Below are 5,589 nucleotides of genomic sequence, written 5' to 3' on the forward strand. Positions count from 1 at the left end.
CACACAGACACACAAACACATACACACCCACAGACACACACCCACACCCACATACACAATCCCCCCACTCACCCCCCCCACATACACACACACCCACACACCCACACACACAGACACACATAGACACCCCCCCACCCTCCAACACCCCCACACATACACACACAGACACACATACCCATATACACACATACACATGCACACACACACACACACACACACTCTGCTGCCCTCTGGCCACACCAAACTAGTTAAGGCTCCTGACTCACCCAACTTGTTCATGTTTCTGTGCCTCTACACAGATTTTCTCTCAGCCTGGAATGCCACTCCGTTTCCCCCTCTGTTTGCTTAAGGGCCCCTACTCTGCCTTCCTGACCAAGTCCAAGGCAGTTTTTCTGAAAAGCTGTCCCTGATGTCTACAAGGAAAATGATTCTTTATGCCTCCTTTATTCCTCAGTATTGGCATTTATGACCCAATACCATAATTCATTTTGTTCCTGACCATCTTCCCTCTTATGCTATGAGATCCCTCAAGGAAAGGCTTGTGCTTTGGTAAATTTTCATAAAGCTTACCTTATGTAATGGATATGTAGAAAATATGCATTGATTGAATACATAAATGAAAAAAAAGAGGTGATATGGGACCCTTTTCTCCCTTCCTGTCTTTTCTACACCTAGAATGATTGTTCGGTTAAGCACGGTAGACGATTAGAGGGGAAAATCTGGAAGCGAAGGTGAGGAGGAAAAATTACATGCTTTCATTTGTCTTTTTCAGGCTATTCTGCAGAAAAATTATCCAATTCTTAAAACAGTGCTCCTCGACCTTGGATTCACCTGGAAGATTTTTACAAATGTGAATCCTGGGTCCCAGTGGTAGTAACTTTGATTTAATTGGTGTTCAGTTGCAGCCTGAGTATTAGCTCCCCCAGTGATGCCAATGGGCAGACAAGATTGAGATCCAAACCCTCCGTGACGCAGATTGTTGTTAGTGCTTCTGTCAGAATGAGGCTGACGTGAGCGGAAGGATGGGCGCATGCGGTGTGTGCGCGAGCGTGCGTGTGTGTATGTGTGTGTGACATTGGTGAAGGAAGTGAATTCGTGATGGGCAGGGGAGGAAGGTGCTTTTGAATGTATTAATTTCTTACAGTTTTGAAGTGCAAGTCTCAAATTAGTGAAGACCAATGTTTATTGCGTAGATTTACAAATAGGGCACCCAAAGAGGTCATTGTAAAGTCAAACTATTCTGGAAGTGAGTTTTCAAAACCATTTAACTTTCGCTTGAAAGTTGATTCATTTTTAAACTTCTAATTTCGGACTAAATAAACACACAAGTAGATTATCTAGGTAATGGAAGCCAAACCTATTTTAGGCTCTAATTAGCCCCACTACTTCAGGTGAGAGGGAGTATTTTGAATTATTTAGTTAATTGAGGACAAAGCACAGTTTTTAATCTGTTTTCTCTGGATAATTTACAAGTATTGCAGGGCTTAATATCTTCATTTTCCAAGGAAAATGTAGGCACCTGGTGTCAGGATGGGAACTTCAATTTGTAGCTAGCTAGCATTTATACTGCACGATCTGGAGTTTTTCTAACATATAAGAATTAATTTCTAAAATGTTGCTTTTCAACAAAATACTGGCTGCATAATCCTATATTTCAATCCTAGAGCCAATTGAAGACTTTGAACCTCATCCAAGATTATCCAGATTACCCAGCATCAATGATGGGCTCTGATTCTCTCCCTTCACTGGAGCCTGAAATCTCTTAGCACCAAACCTGGGTTTAAACTAAATCAAAGACTGAAGGCTCTGAAATGCCTTGATAGGATAGAATTATTTTTATTTCTATTGTTGTTTTAATGTGGAATTCATGAGAACGGTGCTTTTTTTTCTTTCTTTAAACTTTTCACATACAAGGAAAATCTCCACGGAGCACCAGTCCTCATTTCAAAGGGTACTCGTATGAAAAGAGTATTTCTGTTCTTTATTCTGTATTCCAATAAAGGGGCAAAAAGCCATGAGAACTTGCTGTAATGATGCCATAACGTATGGTCTGCTATCCTTAGAATGCATCATATAGTAGACTCATCTTGGACCCTGTCTATGGTAAAAAGGAACTAGGAGATCCTTGCTATTATAATTGTAAGATTCTGAGAAGTATGGTAATAATATTTGATTGGAGATAAAGAAATAGAAGAAATAGATATTTGTGGGCACAATTCACTTCATAGCACAAAGTGCTAAATACGTACCTTGTATTGATGAGACTTTAATAAAAGTCTAGTAATATCACCTGAAATTTTATTTTTAAATACTATTTTATTTAAATAGCAAACCTCCATGTTTCCTCTAAATTCAGTGTAGAAATATGAAACATTCACTGAATGTTTCTCGCTCTTGTACAGAGTTATCTTTAAAAGTAGCTATTTTAGTCCACATTTACCGAAGAATCATGACTCACCGAGAGTTGTTCAGTTCTTTCCATACATCAGCTGCAGCTCACTGATAGCATGGATTTAGTAATATACTTTCTAATATCTCGTTCCTTTCAGTCATTCTGGTTTTCACATTTTGGCTAATGTGAGTCTACTTGTTCCTGAGAAATGGGGGCAGTCTTGGTTTATGTTTAGGCCACACTTGCTGCTTTCAAGAAAAATCTCCTGTTAGTATTTCCCAGTGTATTTTCAAGGAAATGGGTCTTTTGAAAACAGTGATTCCCGAGACGTCCTTGACAGCTTGCACAAGGGTGGTGAGTGATGGGGTAGTGATTATGATAAAAGCTAGCTGACTGTGGAAACTATGTAGGGAAACACCTTCCTAGTACTTCACGTACATTAACTCTTTAATATTCACGACAACCTTAGGAGGAAAGTATTATTATCATTCTTAGTCTCCAGATGAGGAAAAGAGAGGTAAAGTAAATAGCCCGAGGTCAACAGCTAGTAAGTGAAAGAGGTAGAATTCAAACCAAAGCATCTGCTTCCAACACTTGGCATCTTTACTATTAGGTCATACTGTTCTAGAAGACAGACTGTTGTAGTTAGTGGAAATAAGAATAGTTCTTGGAGACGTTACTTATGGTGGAGATAAATCTGATTCCCTAAGGGTACTTTCAGAGCCTTCTGTATGATTATCTGACATTAGGAGCATTCTAACACCATAGGAACATTGATGTTTACTTTATTAGAAGTAAATTGACCAATGAAAGATTCAGAATCATGGTGTAACTGCTGACTTCCTATAGATCTTGAAAATGTCATTTCTGGAACTGAACAGTTGCACACAAGGCCAGTTAGAGAATAAGCTTTAGGTTGAATTGCAATGCTTTCTGTTTTTATCTTATTTTATTTTTAAAAAAATGGTACCTTTTTCCAGGAAGAAAAATCCAGTTAACTTAAGAAAATACATTTTGGAGTGTAAAAGTCCAGTCTAATATGTTTTGCTCAAATCCAGGAGAACTGCATTTATTCGACCGTAAAATCATACAGTAGAGTTCAACTGAAAAATGTGGTCTCATGATAAATAATTAGATTGTAAAGGAGAGAAAATAAAATCTGATGGCAGGCATCTTGAAGCTTATTTTTTTTTTATTTTTTTTTTGCTTTATGGAGTTTTGCAATAGAGTTTTGGAAAAATTTATAAGATACTTGGAGATATAGGAATGGTTTAAAATCATAGTTGTTAATAAACGTAAGGGGTTTTGTTGTCCACATTCTTGTATCTTAACATCCATGGAAGACACGAGCTGTATCTATACAACAGTCAAAGTTCTTTAATTTTTTCATAGTTGTCTGGTTTTGTTTTGACTTAAAAGTGTTTGTTTTCTGACCTATTTGGATGGACCATATCCATTTAGGCAATCAAGTTGAAAGTTTGAGCTGCTATTATATTTTCATTATGACACACTTTTGTTGGAAAATTAGATTCCTTATGAGTTGATTGATGAAAAAAATCGTAACTTAAAAATTCTGCTGTGTATTCATGCTGCCGTTTATTTTGATTTGTTCTTTTTTCAATTGAACAGTTACTTTGGGACTATCTAACTGTGATAACTGAACCTGGTGGAAATACATGAGCTGACATTTCTACTATGCAAGAAGGTAAGTGATTCTGCTTTGAAATGTGAATTTTGTGTCGCTGCCACCTTTGCAACATGAAGATGTAGCATTTTTCTCTGCTTTTAACTTGGACAAGTATAACATTACCCACACTTGAGTCTTCCCATACCACTTCCACAAATTTTTGCTGCCTGCCACCTGTCTTATTATTTACTAAATAGATATATACATTTTTATTAAAATTTTTTAATGTTGATTTATTTTTGACAGAGAGGGAGACAGACAGAGCCTGAGCGGGGGAGGGGCAGAGAGCGAGGGAGACACAGAATCTGAAACAGGCTCCGGGCTCCGAGCTCTCAGCACAGAGCCCAACACGGGTCTTGAACTCATGGACAGCGAGATCATGACCTGAGCTGAAGTCGGATGCTCAACCAGGCGCCCCACTAAATATATTTTTAATTGACTTATTTTTGACATTTTTTTTTCAACGTTTATTTATGTTTGGGACAGAGAGAGACAGAGCATGAATGGGGGAGGGACAGAGAGAGAGGGAGACACAGAATCGGAAACAGGCTCCAGGCTCTGAGCCATCAGCCCAGAGCCCGACGCGGGGCTCGAACTCACGGACCGGGAGATCGTGACCTGGCTGAAGTCGGACGCTTAACCGACTGCGCCACCCAGGCGCCCCTAATTGACTTATTTTTATACTTAAACATTTTTTAAAGTTTATTTATATTGAGAGAGAGAGAGAGAGAGCAGGGCAGGAGCAGAGACAGAGAGAGAATTCCAAGCAGGCTTCGTGCTGTCAGTGTGGCGCCCCACGTGGGCCTCAAACTCATGAATAGTGAGATCATGACCTGAGACGAAATCAAGAGTCAGTGCTTAACCAACTGAGCCACTCAGCTGCCCTTTTGCTTAACCAGTTTTAAGCAACAATACTTATGAAATGACAGATTTGATGGACTAATTTAATGTTCTCCCATTCCTTAGTAGTAACACAGGTACTACCGTGTTAAAATTCAAAATGTCTTATCTTTGTACCTCCTAAAATCAACTGCAGTACCAATGTTTGGGCAAAAACTCTCCTGGGATGACAACTGGGTCCATTTAAAGGAAAAGGATTTTTAATATTTTTATCTTCTTTTTTTCTTTCCTTCCTTTTTGAAGCCCGGAAATGGTGAACTGACTTGTCACGTTACCCCTCAAGTAGCGTTGCTTGATCTCTGTGCCTCCATTTGGAAGGATGAATGAGAGAGAGCTCTCTGTCCGGAACCAGTCCCTGAGCTGTTGGTTATTTTATTTTATTTTTTTTTTAATTTTTTTTTTTCAACATTTATTTATTTTTGGGACAGAGAGAGACAGAGCATGAACGGGGGAGGGGCAGAGAGAGAGGGAGACACAGAATCGGAAACAGGCTCCAGGCTCCGAGCCATCAGCCCAGAGCCCGACGCGGGGCTCGAACTCCCGGACCGCGAGATCGTGACCTGGCTGAAGTCGGACGCTTAACCGACTGCGCCACCCAGGCGCCCCTGAG

This window comes from Prionailurus bengalensis, chromosome B2, assembly GCF_016509475.1.
Source record: "Prionailurus bengalensis isolate Pbe53 chromosome B2, Fcat_Pben_1.1_paternal_pri, whole genome shotgun sequence".
Lineage (NCBI taxonomy): Eukaryota > Metazoa > Chordata > Mammalia > Carnivora > Felidae > Prionailurus > Prionailurus bengalensis.